The sequence below is a fragment of the Euprymna scolopes genome, chromosome 38 (genome assembly GCF_053919585.1).
Source record: "Euprymna scolopes isolate OS-2025 chromosome 38, ASM5391958v1, whole genome shotgun sequence".
Taxonomy (NCBI): domain Eukaryota; kingdom Metazoa; phylum Mollusca; class Cephalopoda; order Sepiida; family Sepiolidae; genus Euprymna; species Euprymna scolopes.
In genome coordinates this window covers 56,249,044-56,268,622 of record NC_136519.1, presented here as the reverse complement: position 1 = coordinate 56,268,622, position 19,579 = coordinate 56,249,044, and the positions used below count along the sequence as shown (strand labels likewise).

The following is a 19,579-nucleotide window of genomic DNA, read 5'->3' as shown; positions in this document are numbered from 1 at the left end:
GGGTGAGAGAGAGAGAAGATAAAGAGTGTTAGAGAGAGGCAGAAGAGAAAGTTGTTCCATCCTCTTTTCCAAATTGTAATACTGTGCACGTTTGAACTCTCATCGTCGAGTCTATCCTCGATTTGCCTATTGGCCTTGATAAGTGCTAATATAGAGAGAAGAGAAACAGGGTGAGAGAGAGAGAGAGAGCGAGAGAGAGAAGATAAATAGTGTGAGAGAGAGGCAGAAGAGAAAGTTGTTCCATCGTCTTTCCCAAATTTCACTACTGTGCACGTTTGAACTCTCAATCTCTAGTTGCCTATTGGCCTTGATAAGTGCTAATATAGATAGAAGGGAAAGAGGGTGAGAGAGAGAGAGTAGATAAAGAGGGTGAGAGAGAGAAAGAGAAGAGAAAGAGGTCTAGAGAGAGAGAGAGAGAGAGAGAAGAGAGTGAGAGAGAGAGAGAAATATGGTTAGTCGAGTTGATCCTCGATTTGCCTATTGGCCTTGATAAGTGCTAATATAGAGAGAAGAGAAACAGGGGTAGAGAGAGAGAGAGATGATAAAGAGTGTGAGAGAGAGGCAGAAGAGCACTACTGTGCACGTTTGAACTCTCATCCTCGAGTCGCTTATTGGCCTTGATAAGAAGGAAAAGAGGGTGAGAGAGAGAGTAGATAAAGAGGGTGAGAGAGAGAAAGAGAAGAGAAAGAGGTCTAGAGAGAGAGAGAGAGAGAGAGAGAGAGAGAAATCTGGTGATAGAGAGAGAGTTAGGAAAGAGGACGCAAGCGGTTCTAATAAAATGTGCATCTATAGGAGATAATGCCTGGGAATGTGTGCACTGTTTTTGTTGGTTTGAAGCTGCCTCTTCCCCCCCCCCACAGTTTAACAGTGGTGTGACGTCAAGAGAAAGAGGGTGAGAGAGAGGGAAGAGTAAGTGGGTGAGAGAGAGAGAGAGAGAAAGAGAGAGAAAAAAAAGAAAGACGGTGTTGGTTTTGTGAAAAAAGTTATTTACAATTGTTTGCCATTAGTGGATGTTGACGTCACGTCACGTGACATGACTAAGCGTTTTTTTTTTTAGTATGAATAACATTTTTTGTTTTAATTATAAAGTCTACACTTAATTTTATAGAAAATAATGTATATATAATAGAAAAAAAAAATTACTGGTTTTGTTGGATTCAAGTGGATCCCCCCCTCCAGTTTAAGAGATAGGAGGTCACGTGGTAATATACAAAATGGCTAGCGTAAATATAAAGATCGGTTGTTTTATCGACGAATATTTTGAAAGCTGAATTTTTTTTATTCCTGTACATTTTTTCCTGACATTTTTCGTTAAAACTCTTGTATAAATACTATTTTTAACCAGTTAATTACGTTGAAGACATTGTCATGGAGTTTATTAATATATAGAACAAAGGAGAAGAGAAATTACAAAAGTATCGGTAAAACAAAGTTTTTATTTACATTTGTTCGCCATTACTGGATGTTGACGTCACGTCACGTGACATGACTAAGCGTTTTTGGATTACGTAATATTAACATTAAAATGACAGGTTTTTTGGGGGGCCCCCCTAGGAGAGAAATGATCAGTTCACCCCCTTTTAATGGTCCGTTTGGTGTGAAATTTCGATATTTGTCATGCGGGTGATCAAGGTTCAATATGATACATAATTTGTCAACTTTGGTTGTGTCTGTCAAAAGTTTGAGCTGACGTCACGTCACGTGACACGTATTGAATAACGTTAAAATGAAAGTTTTTTGGGGGGCCCCCCCTGGGAGAAAAATGATCAGTTCACCCCCTTCTAATTGTCCGTTTGATGTGAAATTTCGATATTTGTCATGCGGGTGATCAAGGTGCAATATGATACCTAATTTGTCAACTTTGGTTGTGTCTGTCAAAAGTTTTAGCGTTACAAACAAACATACATACATACATACATACATACACACCGATTTTTGCCTTTTATATATTACTAGCAGGGCTACCCGGCGTTGCTCGGGACCGTATAAACAATGAAAAAACAAAAGCAGATATTGAACATATGTTTGATTCTTAGGGGAGAGGAATCTTTCATCTCTATGTATTATTTGTTTTATCTACCCTAGGACTGATATTGTTCATGTTTTATCCCTAGCATAGGTAATTTACAGCATGTATATGAAATTGTTTTACCTTAGGGAGAAGAGAACAGGTAATATACAACATAATGTGTCTATATTACATCCCTGGCAACGCCTAGAAACCAGCTAGAACATGTATTTCAGTCAATCTTTATTATATCCTGGGCTATGCCGGGAAACCAGCTAATCTCTATTTAGTGACTTGACCACCAAAATACCTCCCTAAGTGTGTCCTTTCTTTTGAACTTATTAGATATAGGTATCTAGAAATGTGTATGAAATTTTGTTGAATGCATTGTTCACTATGATTTTCTTATTGTTCTACACAATATCAACTGTAGCGAAATAACACAGTAAACTTAGTGTAGTGTTAGAATAAAGAGCAAAGGAAAAAATTAGAATCATATTTTGTAATTGCAAATCTAAATTTGCTAGCATGTACCAGTATTTGCCAGGTTGTGGAAATTTGGAACTTATAACATATGTAGTGGCCTTTTCCTAGATACCTATTGCTAAAAATTATACTTTCATTTTGTTAGAAAAATCTCTCTTCAGATGCCCTGCATCATTCAAAATAAAAACAAATATTTTTATAATTGTTTCAGTATATTGCTACACAATGTGAAAGTTTTTAACGTTTGTAAAAAAAATCATGAATGTGCTTATATTGCAAAAAAGAAAATATCAGTGCACAGTATTGAAAGTGTTTGAGATTCAAAAGTCTGTAACATTTCTACTAACTTCATAAGATGTCATGTGAGAAACTGAATTGAATATCAAGACATTATCTGAAGCGTTTTTATTTTGGTGTAACATATGTGTTTACAGTGAACCTTAACTTTTAATAAACAGATTGGTATGCAATGACATAGGCTAAGAATCTTTAAAATATATATAAATTGGAAAAATGTGTGAACAAATGAAAAAAAAATGATCCGCTCCACTTGATGACATCAAGCACAGTAATATTTTAGTGAAGAAAATATGAAATTGATGTTCAGTGATTAGTTTGGATGAATGAGAAAATGTAATTGTTTGATGCATAAAAATAACTCAGTTGCTGTATTTGATAATAAGCAGCAAAATATAGTGATTTGAATATTTGGGAAAACATCAAACCAGATTATGTAAAAAGAAAAAAAAAAGATGAAATTAGAAAATATATATTTTATGTTTATGAGTTCTGCCAATCAAAATTTTGTGGCAGAAATTGGGTGATTACCATGCAATTTTATTTTGGTAAAATTCTTAAATTATTAGAATGTTTATTATAATTTCTAATTAGTGACTTGTTATAATCAAAATCCGCCCTAAAGAGTGTCCTTTCTTTTATTAGGTATCAGAGTAGGTATCAAGATTTCTACTTCTATACAAATGTGATATTTCAGATCTGTACATAAAAAATTTGTTGAATATATAGGTTGAGAATTGTTCTGTGTCGCTCTCTCTCACACACACACGCATTCTCACTTTTATAGATATAATAGATAGATTACTCTAGATATATTTCCATATGTCTGAATACCCTATATACAAATTTTCAAATCTGTAGATAAAAAAATTTGTTGAGTATATAGGTTGAAAATTGTTCTCTCTCTCTCTCTCTCACACACACATTCTCAATTTTAGAGATATAATAGATAGATTATGCTAGATATATTTCCATATGTCTGAATACCCTATATACAAATTTTCTAATCTGTAGATCAAATATTTGTTGAATATATAGGTTGAAAATTGTTCTTACTCTCTCTCTCTCTCTCTCTCTCTGGCTACCTCACACACACATTCTAACTTTTATAGATATAATAGATAGATTATGCTAGATATATTTCCATATGTGTGAATACCCTATATACAAATTTTCTAATTTGTAGATAAAAAATTTGTAGAGTGCATAGGTTGAGAATTGTTCTCTCTATCTCTCACACACACACATTCTAACTTTTAAAGATATAATAGATTATGCTAGATATATTTCGATATTTCTGAATACCCTATATATAAAAATTTGTTGAATGTATAGGTTGAGAACTGTTCTCTCTCTCTCTCTCTCTCGCTCACACACACACACATTCTCACTTTTATAGATATAATAGAAAGATTATCCTAGATATATTTCTATTTGTATGAATACTCTATATACAAATTTTAAAATCTGTAGATAAAGAATTTGTTGAGTATATGGGTTGAGAATTGTTCTCTCTCTCTCTCTCTCTCTCACACACACACACACACATTCTCACTTTTATAGATATAATAGATTATGCTAGATATATTTCCATATGTCTGAATACCCTATATACAAATTTTCAAATCTGTAGATAAAAAATTTGTTGAGTATATAGGTTGAGAATTGTTCTCTCTCTCTCTATCACACACATTCTCACTTTTATAGATATAATAGACAGATTATGCCAGATATATTGAAATATGTCTGAATGCCCAATATACAAATTTTGAAATCTGTAGATAAAAAATTTGTTGTATACATAGGTTGACAATTGTCCTCTCTCTCACACACACACACATTCTCACTTTTATACATATAATAGATAGATTATGCTAGATATATTTCTATATGTCTGAACACCCTATATACAAATGTTCAAATCTGTGGATAAAAAATTTGTTGAATGTATAGGTTGAGAATTTTTATCTCTCTCTTTTTCTCTCTCTCTCTCTCGCTATCTCACACACACGCATTCTCACTTTTATAGATAAAATAGATAGATTATGCTAGATATATTTCCATATGTCTGAATACCCTATATACAAAGTTTCAAATCTGTAGATAAAAAATTTGTTGAATATATAGGTTTAGAATTGTTCTCTCTCTCTCTCTCACACACACATTCTAACTTTTGTAGTTATAATAGATAGATTATGCTAGATATATTTCCATATGTCTGAATACCCTATATACAAATTTTCTAAACTGTAGGTAAAAAATTTGTTGAGTATGTAGGTTAAGAATTGTTCTCTCTCTCTCTCACACACACACACACACACAAGTTCTCACTTTTATAGATATAATAGATAGATTATGCTAGATATATTTCTATATGTCTGCCTACCCTATATACAAATTTCCAAATCTGTGCCCAAAAATGTGTGGAATATATAGGTTGAGAATTGTTCTCTCTCTCTCTCTCTCTCACACATATTCTCACTTTTATAGGTTATATAGGTTGAGAATTTTTTGCTCTTTCCATCACTCACATTCACACTTTTATAGATATAATACATAGATTATGCCAGATATATTTACATATGTCTGAATACCCAATATACACATTTTCAAATCTGTAGATAAAAAATTAGTTGAATATATAGGTTGAGAATTGTTCTCTCTCTCTCTCTCTTTCTCTCTCTCTCACACACACATTCTCACTTTTATAGATATAATAGATAGATTATGCTAGATATATTTCCATACGTCTGAATACCCTATATCCAAATTTTCTAATATGTAGATAAAAAATTTGTTGAATATATAGGGTGAGAATTTTCCTTCCTCTCTTTCTCTCTCTCTTTCTCACACACACACAAGCTGAACATTGTTCTCTCTCTCTCTCTGACTCTCTCTCTCTCTCTCACACACACACACATGGTCATTTTATAGATATAATAGATAGGTTATGCTAGATATATTTCTATATGTCTGAATACCCTATATACAAATTTTTAAATCTGTAGATAAAAAATTTGTTGAGTATATAGGTTGAGAATTGTTCTTTCTCTCTCTCTCTCTCACACACACATTCTCACTTTTATAGATATAATAGATTATGCTAGATATATTTCCAAATGTCTGAATACCCTATATACAAATTTTCAAATCTGTAAAGATAGAATTTGTTGAATATATAGGTTGAGAATTGTTCTCTCTCTCTCTCTTTCACACACATTCTCACTTTTATAGATATAATAGATAGATTATGCTAGATATATTTCCTTATGTCTGAATACCCTATATACAAATTATCAAATCTGTAGATACAAAATTTGTTGAGTATATAGGTTGAGAATTGTTCTCTCTCTCTCTCTCACTCACTCACTCACTCACTCACTCACTCACACACACACACACACACATTCTACCTTTTATAGATATAATAGATTATGCTAGATATATTTCCATATGTCTGAATACCCTGTATACAAATTTTAAGATCTGTACATAAAAATTAGTTGAATATATAGGTTGAGAATTGTTCTCTCTCTCTCTCTTCTCTCTCTCTCTTTCACACACATTCTCACTTTTCTAGATATAATAGATAGATTATGCTAGATATATTTCCATATGTCTGAATACCCTATATACAAATTTTCTAATCGGTAGATAAAAAATATGTTGAATATATAGGGTGAGAATTGTACTTACTCTCTCTCTCTCTCTCTCTCTCTCACGCACACATTCTCACTTTTATGGATATAATAGATAGATTATGCTGGATATATTTCCATATGTCTGAATACCCTATATACAAATGGTCAAATCTGTAGATAACAAATTTATTGAATAGATAGGTTGAGAATTGTTCTCTCTCTCTCTCTCTCTCGCAACCTTACACACACAACCACACGCAAACATTCTGACTTTTATAGATATAATAGATCGATTATGCTAGATATATTTCCATATGTCTGAATACCCAATATACAAATTTTCAAATCTGTAGGTAAAAAATTTGTTGAATATATAGGTTGAGAATTGTTCTCTCTCTCTCACACACTCACATTCTCACTTTTATAGATATAATGTATAGATTATGCTAGATATATTTCTATATGTCTGAATACCCTATATACAAAGTTTAAAATCCGTAGATAAAAATACGTTGAGTATATAGGTTGAGAATTGTTCTCTCTCTCTCTTACGCACACACACACACACACACACACATTTTCACTTTTATAGATATAATAGATAGATTATGCTAGATATATTTCCATATGTCTGAATACCCTATATACAAATTTTCAAATCTGTAGATAAAAAATGTATTGAATATATAGGTTGAGAATTGTTGTCTCTCTCTCTCTCTCTCTCTCTCTCTTTCTCTCTCTCTCTGGCTACCTCACACACACACACACATTTTCACTTTTATAGATATAATAGATAGATTATGCTAGATATATTTCCATATGTCTGAATACCCTATATACAAACTTTCAAATCTGTAGATAAAAAATTTGTTGAGTATATAGGTTGAGAATTGTTCTCTCTCTCTCACACGAAACTGTGCGCTCGGCTTCTTCCCCCCCTTCCCACCCCAAATGCTTGGGAAACTGTGCACTGTTTTTGTTGGTTTTCAAGCTGCCTCTTCCCCCCCCACACACACAGTTTAACAGTAGTAGGAGGTCAAGAGAAAGAGGGTGAGAGAGAGAGAAGAGTAAGTTGGTGAGAGAGAGAGAAAAGAGAAAGAGGGTGTTGGTTTTATATTTTTATTATCGTCTAATATTTTGAAAGCTGAATTTCTAATAAAATGTGCATCTATAGGAGATAATGCCTGGGAATGTGTTCCCCCCCCCACAGTTTAACAGTGGTGTGACGTCAAGAGAAAGAGGGTGAGAGAGAGGGAAGAGTAAGTGGGTGAGAGAGAGAAAGAGAGAGAAAAAAAAGAAAGACGGTGTTGGTTTTGTGAAAAAAGTTGTTATTTACAATTGTTCGCATTCTTGGCCTTTTGGTCAAGATCAAAGTGTAGTATCTGTTCTTCAGATGCTGCACTTCTATTTCTTGTTCTCTTTCGGTGGAGGAGAAATCCTCCACGACTGAGACAATTTTTATTTTTGTACCTTTTCTCCACGTTAAAAAACGACCCTGGTGTCTAACTCTGTCCCGTGGGGAGGCATAGTAAATAGGTACAATTGTTCGCCATTAGTGGATGTTGACGTCACGTCACGTGACATGACTAAGCGTTTTTTTTTTTTAGTATGAATAACATTTTTTGTTTTAATTATAAAGTCTACACTTAATTTTATAGAAAATGCTGTATATATAATAGAAAAAAAAAATTACTGGTTTTGTTGGATTCAAGTGGATCCCCCCCCCTCCAGTTTAAGAGATAGCAGGTCACGTGGTAATATACAAAATGGCTAGCGTAAATATAAAGATCGGTTTTTTTATCGACGAATATTTTGAAAGCTGAATTTTTTTTTATTCCTGTACATTTTTTCCTGATATTTTTCGTTAAAACTCTTGTATAAATACTATTTTTAACCAGTTAAATACGTTGGAGACATTGTCATGGAGTTTAATAATCTCTAGAACAAAGCAGAAGAGAAATTACAAAAGTATCGGTAAAACAAAGTGTTTGTTTACATTTGTTCGCCATTACTGGATGTTGACGTCACGTCACGTGACATGACTAAGCGTTTTTGGATTATGTAATATTAACATTAAAATGACAGGTTTTTTGGGGGGCCCCCCTAGGAGAGAAATGATCAGTTCACCCCCTTTTAATGGTCCGTTTGGTGTGGAATTTCGATATTTGTCATGCGGGTGATCAAGGTTCAATATGATACATAATTTGTCAACTTTGGTTGTGTCTGTCAAAAGTTTGAGCTGACGTCACGTCACGTGACACGTATTGAATAACGTTAAAATGACAGGTTTTTTGGGGGGCCCCCCTAGGAGAAAAACGATCAGTTGACCCCTTTCTACTGGTCCGTTTGACGTGAAATTTCGATATTTGTCATCCGGGTGATCAAGGTGCAATATGATACCAAATTTGTCAACTCTGGTTCCGTCTTTCAAAAGTTTTAGCGTTACAAACAAACATACATACATACATACATACATACACACCGATTTTTGCCTTTTATATATATAGAAGACTAGCAGGGCTACCCGGCGTTGCTCGGGACCGTATAAACAATGAAAAAACAAAAGCAGATATTGAACGTATGTTTGATTCTTAGGGGAGAGGAATCTTTCATCTCTATGTATTATTTGTTTTATCTACCCTAGGACTGATATTGTTCATGTTTTATCCCTAGCATAGGTAATTTACAGCATGTATATGAAATTGTTTTACCTTAGGGAGAAGAGAACAGGTAATATACAACATAATGTGTCTATATTACATCCCTGGCAACGCCTAGAAACCAGCTAGAACATGTATTTCAGTCAATCTTTATTATATCCTGGGCTATGCCGGGAAACCAGCTAATCTCTTTTTAGTGACTTGACCACCAAAATACCTCCCTAAGTGTGTCCTTTCTTTTGAACTTATTAGATATAGGTATCTAGAAATGTGTGTGTAATTTTGTTGAATGCATTGTTCACTATGATTTTCTTATTGTTCTACACAATATCAACTGTAGCGAAATAACACAGTAAACTTAGTGTAGTGTTAGAATAAAGAGCAAAGGAAAAAATTAGAATCATATTTTGTAATTGCAAATCTAAATTTGCTAGCATGTACCAGTATTGGCCAGGTTGTGGAAATTTGGAACTTATAACATATGTAGTGGCCTTTTCCTAGATACCTATTGCTAAAAATTATACTTTCATTTTGTTAGAAAAATCTCTCTTCAGATGCCCTGCATCATTCAAAATAAAAACAAATATTTTTATAATTGTTTCAGTATATTGCTACACAATGTGAAAGTTTTTAACGTTTGTAAAAAAAATCATGAATGTGCTTATATTGCAAAAAAGAAAATATCAGTGCACAGTATTGAAAGTGTTTGAGATTCAAAAGTCTGTAACATTTCTACTAACTTCATAAGATGTCATGTGAGAAACTGAATTGAATATCAAGACATTATCTGAAGCGTTTTTATTTTGGTGTAACATATGTGTTTACAGTGAACCTTAACTTTTAATAAACAGATTGGTATGCAATGACATAGGCTAAGAATCTTTAAAATATATATAAATTGGAAAAATGTGTGAACAAATGAAAAAAAAATGATCCGCTCCACTTGATGACATCAAGCACAGTAATATTTTAGTGAAGAAAATATGAAATTGATGTTCAGTGATTAGTTTGGATGAATGAGAAAATGTAATTGTTTGATGCATAAAAATAACTCAGTTGCTGTATTTGATATTAAGCAGCAAAATATAGTGATTTGAATATTTGGGAAAACATCAAACCAGATTATGTAAAAAGAAAAAAAAAAGATGAAATTAGAAAATATATATTTTATGTTTATGAGTTCTGCCAATCAAAATTTTGTGGCAGAAATTGGGTGATTACCATGCAATTTTATTTTGGTAAAATTCTTAAATTATTAGAATGTTTATTATAATTTCTAATTAGTGACTTGTTATAATCAAAATCCGCCCTAAAGAGTGTCCTTTCTTTTATTAGGTATCAGAGTAGGTATCAAGATTTCTACTTCTATACAAATGTGATATTTCAGATCTGTACATAAAAGATTTGTTGAATATATAGGTTGAGAATTGTTCTGTGTCGCCCTCTCTCACACACACACGCATTCTCACTTTTATAGATATAATAGATAGATTACTCTAGATATATTTCCATATGTCTGAATACCCTATATACAAATTTTCAAATCTGTAGATAAAAAAATTTGTTGAGTATATAGGTTGAAAATTGTTCTCTCTCTCTCTCTCTCACACACACATTCTCAATTTTAGAAATATAATAGATAGATTATGCTAGATATATTTCCATATGTCTGAATACCCTATATACAAATTTTCTAATCTGTAGATCAAATATTTGTTGAATATATAGGTTGAAAATTGTTCTTACTCTCTCTCTCTCTCTCTCTCTGGCTACCTCACACACACATTCTAACTTTTATAGATATAATAGATAGATTATGCTAGATATATTTCCATATGTGTGAATACCCTATATACAAATTTTCTAATTTGTAGATAAAAAATTTGTAGAGTGCATAGGTTGAGAATTGTTCTCTCTATCTCTCACACACACACATTCTAACTTTTAAAGATATAATAGATTATGCTAGATATATTTCGATATTTCTGAATACCCTATATATAAAAATTTGTTGAATGTATAGGTTGAGAACTGTTCTCTCTCTCTCTCTCTCTCTCTCTCGCTCACACACACACACATTCTCACTTTTATAGATATAATAGAAAGATTATCCTAGATATATTTCTATTTGTATGAATACTCTATATACAAATTTTAAAATCTGTAGATAAAGAATTTGTTGAGTATATGGGTTGAGAATTGTTCTCTCTCTCTCTCTCTCTCTCTCACACACACACACACAGATTCTCACTTTTATAGATATAATAGATTATGCTAGATATATTTCCATATGTCTGAATACCCTATATACAAATTTTCAAATCTGTAGATAAAAAATTTGTTGAGTATATAGGTTGAGAATTGTTCTCTCTCTCTCTATCACACACATTCTCACTTTTATAGATATAATAGACAGATTATGCCAGATATATTGAAATATGTCTGAATGCCCAATATACAAATTTTGAAATCTGTAGATAAAAAATTTGTTGTATACATAGGTTGACAATTGTCCTCTCTCTCACACACACACACATTCTCACTTTTATACATATAATAGATAGATTATGCTAGATATATTTCTATATGTCTGAACACCCTATATACAAATGTTCAAATCTGTGGATAAAAAATTTGTTGAATGTATAGGTTGAGAATTTTTATCTCTCTCTTTTTCTCTCTCTCTCTCTCTCGCTATCTCACACACACGCATTCTCACTTTTATAGATAAAATAGATAGATTATGCTAGATATATTTCCATATGTCTGAATACCCTATATACAAAGTTTCAAATCTGTAGATAAAAAATTTGTTGAATATATAGGTTTAGAATTGTTCTCTCTCTCTCTCTCACACACACATTCTAACTTTTGTAGTTATAATAGATAGATTATGCTAGATATATTTCCATATGTCTGAATACCCTATATACAAATTTTCTAAACTGTAGGTAAAAAATTTGTTGAGTATGTAGGTTAAGAATTGTTCTCTCTCTCTCTCACACACACACACACACACAAGTTCTCACTTTTATAGATATAATAGATAGATTATGCTAGATATATTTCTATATGTCTGCCTACCCTATATACAAATTTCCAAATCTGTGCCCAAAAATGTGTGGAATATATAGGTTGAGAATTGTTCTCTCTCTCTCTCTCTCACACATATTCTCACTTTTATAGGTTATATAGGTTGAGAATTTTTTGCTCTTTCCATCACTCACATTCACACTTTTATAGATATAATACATAGATTATGCCAGATATATTTACATATGTCTGAATACCCAATATACACATTTTCAAATCTGTAGATAAAAAATTAGTTGAATATATAGGTTGAGAATTGTTCTCTCTCTCTCTCTTTCTCTCTCTCTCACACACACATTCTCACTTTTATAGATATAATAGATAGATTATGCTAGATATATTTCCATACGTCTGAATACCCTATATCCAAATTTTCTAATATGTAGATAAAAAATTTGTTGAATATATAGGGTGAGAATTTTCCTTCCTCTCTTTCTCTCTCTCTCTTTCTCACACACACACAAGCTGAAAATTGTTCTCTCTCTCTCTCTGACTCTCTCTCTCTCTCTCACACACACACACATGGTCATTTTATAGATATAATAGATAGGTTATGCTAGATATATTTCTATATGTCTGAATACCCTATATACAAATTTTTAAATCTGTAGATAAAAAATTTGTTGAGTATATAGGTTGAGAATTGTTCTTTCTCTCTCTCTCACACACACATTCTCACTTTTATAGATATAATAGATTATGCTAGATATATTTCCAAATGTCTGAATACCCTATATACAAATTTTCAAATCTGTAAAGATAGAATTTGTTGAATATATAGGTTGAGAATTGTTCTCTCTCTCTCTCTTTCACACACATTCTCACTTTTATAGATATAATAGATAGATTATGCTAGATATATTTCCTTATGTCTGAATACCCTATATACAAATTATCAAATCTGTAGATACAAAATTTGTTGAGTATATAGGTTGAGAATTGTTCTCTCTCTCTCTCTCTCACTCACTCACTCACTCACTCACTCACACACACACACACACACATTCTACCTTTTATAGATATAATAGATTATGCTAGATATATTTCCATATGTCTGAATACCCTGTATACAAATTTTCAGATCTGTACATAAAAATTAGTTGAATATATAGGTTGAGAATTGTTCTCTCTCTCTCTCTCTTCTCTCTCTCTCTCTTTCACACACATTCTCACTTTTCTAGATATAATAGATAGATTATGCTAGATATATTTCCATATGTCTGAATACCCTATATACAAATTTTCTAATCGGTAGATAAAAAATATGTTGAATATATAGGGTGAGAATTGTACTTACTCTCTCTCTCTCTCTCTCTCTCTCTCTCTCACGCACACATTCTCACTTTTATGGATATAATAGATAGATTATGCTGGATATATTTCCATATGTCTGAATACCCTATATACAAATGGTCAAATCTGTAGATAACAAATTTATTGAATAGATAGGTTGAGAATTGTTCTCTCTCTCTCTCTCTCGCAACCTTACACACACAACCACACGCAAACATTCTGACTTTTATAGATATAATAGATCGATTATGCTAGATATATTTCCATATGTCTGAATACCCAATATACAAATTTTCAAATCTGTAGGTAAAAAATTTGTTGAATATATAGGTTGAGAATTGTTCTCTCTCTCTCACACACTCACATTCTCACTTTTATAGATATAATGTATAGATTATGCTAGATATATTTCTATATGTCTGAATACCCTATATACAAAGTTTAAAATCCGTAGATAAAAATACGTTGAGTATATAGGTTGAGAATTGTTCTATCTCTCTCTTACGCACACACACACACACACACACACATTTTCACTTTTATAGATATAATAGATAGATTATGCTAGATATATTTCCATATGTCTGAATACCCTATATACAAATTTTCAAATCTGTAGATAAAAAATGTATTGAATATATAGGTTGAGAATTGTTGTCTCTCTCTCTCTCTCTCTGGCTACCTCACACACACACACATTTTCACTTTTATAGATATAATAGATAGATTATGCTAGATATATTTCCATATGTCTGAATACCCTATATACAAACTTTCAAATCTGTAGATAAAAAATTTGTTGAGTATATAGGTTGAGAATTGTTCTCTCTCTCTCACACGAAACTGTGCGCTCGGCTTCTTCCCCCCCTTCCCACCCCAAATGCTTGGGAAACTGTGCACTGTTTTTGTTGGTTTTCAAGCTGCCTCTTCCCCCCCCCCACACACACACAGTTTAACAGTAGTAGGAGGTCAAGAGAAAGAGGGTGAGAGAGAGAGAAGAGTAAGTTGGTGAGAGAGAGAGAAAAGAGAAAGAGGGTGTTGGTTTTATATTTTTATTATCGTCTAATATTTTGAAAGCTGAATTTCTAATAAAATGTGCATCTATAGGAGATAATGCCTGGGAATGTGTTCCCCCCCACAGTTTAACAGTGGTGTGACGTCAAGAGAAAGAGGGTGAGAGAGAGGGAATAGTAAGTGGGTGAGAGAGAGAGAGAAAGAGAGAGAAAAAAAAGAAAGACGGTGTTGGTTTTGTGAAAAAAGTTGTTATTTACAATTGTTCGCATTCTTGGCCTTTTGGTCAAGATCAAAGTGTAGTATCTGTTCTTCAGATGCTGCACTTCTATTTCTTGTTCTCTTTCGGTGGAGGAGAAATCCTCCACGACTGAGACAATTTTTATTTTTGTACCTTTTCTCCACGTTAAAAAACGACCCTGGTGTCTAACTCTGTCCCGTGGGGAGGCATAGTAAATAGGTACAATTGTTCGCCATTAGTGGATGTTGACGTCACGTCACGTGACATGACTAAGCGTTTTTTTTTTTTTAGTATGAATAACATTTTTTGTTTTAATTATAAAGTCTACACTTAATTTTATAGAAAATGATGTATATATAATAGAAAAAAAAAATTACTGGTTTTGTTGGATTCAAGTGGATCCCCCCCCTCCAGTTTAAGAGATAGCAGGTCACGTGGTAATATACAAAATGGCTAGCGTAAATATAAAGATCGGTTTTTTTATCGACGAATATTTTGAAAGCTGAATTTTTTTTTATTCCTGTACATTTTTTCCTGATATTTTTCGTTAAAACTCTTGTATAAATACTATTTTTAACCAGTTAAATACGCTGGAGACATTGTCATGGAGTTTAATAATCTCTAGAACAAAGCAGAAGAGAAATTACAAAAGTATCGGTAAAACAAAGTGTTTGTTTACATTTGTTCGCCATTACTGGATGTTGACGTCACGTCACGTGACATGACTAAGCGTTTTTGGATTATGTAATATTAACATTAAAATGACAGGTTTTTTTGGGGGCCCCCTAGGAGAGAAATGATCAGTTCACCCCCTTTTAATGGTCCGTTTGGTGTGGAATTTCGATATTTGTCATGCGGGTGATCAAGGTTCAATATGATACATAATTTGTCAACTTTGGTTGTGTCTGTCAAAAGTTTGAGCTGACGTCACGTCACGTGACACGTATTGAATAACGGTAAAATGACAGGTTTTTTTGGGGGCCCCCCTAGGAGAAAAACGATCAGTTGACCCCTTTCTACTGGTCCGTTTGACGTGAAATTTCGATATTTGTCATCCGGGTGATCAAGGTGCAATATGATACCAAATTTGTCAACTCTGGTTCCGTCTTTCAAAAGTTTTAGCGTTACAAACAAACATACATACATACATACATACATACATACACACCGATTTTTGCCTTTTATATATATAGACTAGCAGGGCTACCCGGCGTTGCTCGGGACCGTATAAACAATGAAAAAACAAAAGCAGATATTGAACATATGTTTGATTCTTAGGGGAGAGGAATCTTTCATCTCTATGTATTATTTGTTTTATCTACCCTAGGACTGATATTGTTCATGTTTTATCCCTAGCATAGGTAATTTACAGCATGTATATGAAATTGTTTTACCTTAGGGAGAAGAGAACAGGTAATATACAACATAATGTGTCTATATTACATCCCTGGCAACGCCTAGAAACCAGCTAGAACATGTATTTCAGTCAATCTTTATTATATCCTGGGCTATGCCGGGAAACCAGCTAATCTCTTTTTAGTGACTTGACCACCAAAATACCTCCCTAAGTGTGTCCTTTCTTTTGAACTTATTAGATATAGGTATCTAGAAATGTGTGTGAAATTTTGTTGAATGCATTGTTCACTATGATTTTCTTATTGTTCTACACAATATCAACTGTAGCGAAATAACACAGTAAACTTAGTGTAGTGTTAGAATAAAGAGCAAAGGAAAAAATTAGAATCATATTTTGTAATTGCAAATCTAAATTTGCTAGCATGTACCAGTATTGGCCAGGTTGTGGAAATTTGGAACTTATAACATATGTAGTGGCCTTTTCCTAGATACCTATTGCTAAAAATTATACTTTCATTTTGTTAGAAAAATCTCTCTTCAGATGCCCTGCATCATTCAAAATAAAAACAAATATTTTTATAATTGTTTCAGTATATTGCTACACAATGTGAAAGTTTTTAACGTTTGTAAAAAAAATCATGAATGTGCTTATATTGCAAAAAAGAAAATATCAGTGCACAGTATTGAAAGTGTTTGAGATTCAAAAGTCTGTAACATTTCTACTAACTTCATAAGATGTCATGTGAGAAACTGAATTGAATATCAAGACATTATCTGAAGCGTTTTTATTTTGGTGTAACATATGTGTTTACAGTGAACCTTAACTTTTAATAAACAGATTGGTATGCAATGACATAGGCTAAGAATCTTTAAAATATATATAAATTGGAAAAATGTGTGAACAAATGAAAAAAAAATGATCCGCTCCACTTGATGACATCAAGCACAGTAATATTTTAGTGAAGAAAATATGAAATTGATGTTCAGTGATTAGTTTGGATGAATGAGAAAATGTAATTGTTTGATGCATAAAAATAACTCAGTTGCTGTATTTGATATTAAGCAGCAAAATATAGTGATTTGAATATTTGGGAAAACATCAAACCAGATTATGTAAAAAGAAAAAAAAAAGATGAAATTAGAAAATATATATTTTATGTTTATGAGTTCTGCCAATCAAAATTTTGTGGCAGAAATTGGGTGATTACCATGCAATTTTATTTTGGTAAAATTCTTAAATTATTAGAATGTTTATTATAATTTCTAATTAGTGACTTGTTATAATCAAAATCCGCCCTAAAGAGTGTCCTTTCTTTTATTAGGTATCAGAGTAGGTATCAAGATTTCTACTTCTATACAAATGTGATATTTCAGATCTGTACATAAAAAATTTGTTGAATATATAGGTTGAGAATTGTTCTGTGTCGCTCTCTCTCACACACACACGCATTCTCACTTTTATAGATATAATAGATAGATTACTCTAGATATATTTCCATATGTCTGAATACCCTATATACAAATTTTCAAATCTGTAGATAAAAAAATTTGTTGAGTATATAGGTTGAAAATTGTTCTCTCTCTCTCTCACACACACATTCTCAATTTTAGAGATATAATAGAAAGATTATGCTAGATATATTTCCATATGTCTGAATACCCTATATACAAATTTTCTAATCTGTAGATCAAATATTTGTTGAATATATAGGTTGAAAATTGTTCTTACTCTCTCTCTCTCTCTCTCTGGCTACCTCACACACACATTCTAACTTTTATAGATATAATAGATAGATTATGCTAGATATATTTCCATATGTGTGAATACCCTATATACAAATTTTCTAATTTGTAGATAAAAAATTTGTAGAGTGCATAGGTTGAGAATTGTTCTCTCTATCTCTCACACACACACATTCTAACTTTTAAAGATATAATAGATTATGCTAGATATATTTCGATATTTCTGAATACCCTATATATAAAAATTTGTTGAATGTATAGGTTGAGAACTGTTCTCTCTCTCTCTCTCTCTCTCTCTCGCTCACACACACACACATTCTCACTTTTATAGATATAATAGAAAGATTATCCTAGATATATTTCTATTTGTATGAATACTCTATATACAAATTTTAAAATCTGTAGATAAAGAATTTGTTGAGTATATGGGTTGAGAATTGTTCTCTCTCTCTCTCTCTCTCTCACACACACACACACACACATTCTCACTTTTATAGATATAATAGATTATGCTAGATATATTTCCATATGTCTGAATACCCTATATACAAATTTTCAAATCTGTAGATAAAAAATTTGTTGAGTATATAGGTTGAGAATTGTTCTCTCTCTCTCTATCACACACATTCTCACTTTTATAGATATAATAGACAGATTATGCCAGATATATTGAAATATGTCTGAATGCCCAATATACAAATTTTGAAATCTGTAGATAAAAAATTTGTTGTATACATAGGTTGACAATTGTCCTCTCTCTCACACACACACACATTCTCACTTTTATACATATAATAGATAGATTATGCTAGATATATTTCTATATGTCTGAACACCCTATATACAAATGTTCAAATCTGTGGATAAAAAATTTGTTGAATGTATAGGTTGAGAATTTTTATCTCTCTCTTTTTCTCTCTCTCTCTCTCGCTATCTCACACACACGCATTCTCACTTTTATAGATAAAATAGATAGATTATGCTAGATATATTTCCATATGTCTGAATACCCTATATACAAAGTTTCAAATCTGTAGATAAAAAATTTGTTGAATATATAGGTTTAGAATTGTTCTCTCTCTCTCTCTCACACACACATTCTAACTTTTGTAGTTATAATAGATAGATTATGCTAGATATATTTCCATATGTCTGAATACCCTATATACAAATTTTCTAAACTGTAGGTAAAAAATTTGTTGAGTATGTAGGTTAAGAATTGTTCTCTCTCTCTCTCACACACACACACACACACAAGTTCTCACTTTTATAGATATAATAGATAGATTATGCTAGATATATTTCTATATGTCTGCCTACCCTATATACAAATTTCCAAATCTGTGCCCAAAAATGTGTGGAATATATAGGTTGAGAATTGTTCTCTCTCTCTCTCTCTCTCTCACACATATTCTCACTTTTATAGGTTATATAGGTTGAGAATTTTTTGCTCTTTCCATCACTCACATTCACACTTTTATAGATATAATACATAGATTATGCCAGATATATTTACATATGTCTGAATACCCAATATACACATTTTCAAATCTGTAGATAAAAAATTAGTTGAATATATAGGTTGAGAATTGTTCTCTCTCTCTCTCTTTCTCTCTCTCTCACACACACATTCTCACTTTTATAGATATAATAGATAGATTATGCTAGATATATTTCCATACGTCTGAATACCCTATATCCAAATTTTCTAATATGTAGATAAAAAATTTGTTGAATATATAGGGTGAGA

The 19,579-nt window shown here is 32.1% G+C and overlaps 1 protein-coding gene and 2 pseudogenes across 2 annotated transcripts in view; all 3 read left to right on the top strand.

The window, feature by feature from the left end:
• The window catches only part of LOC145263159 (cyclic GMP-AMP synthase-like receptor 1), a 171,591-nt gene that overhangs the window by 42,851 nt on the left and 109,161 nt on the right, over positions 1–19,579 (top strand). The window lies entirely within an intron of this gene.
• On the top strand, positions 7,774–7,907 carry LOC145263449 (U2 spliceosomal RNA; annotated as a pseudogene).
• On the top strand, positions 14,755–14,888 carry LOC145263448 (U2 spliceosomal RNA; annotated as a pseudogene).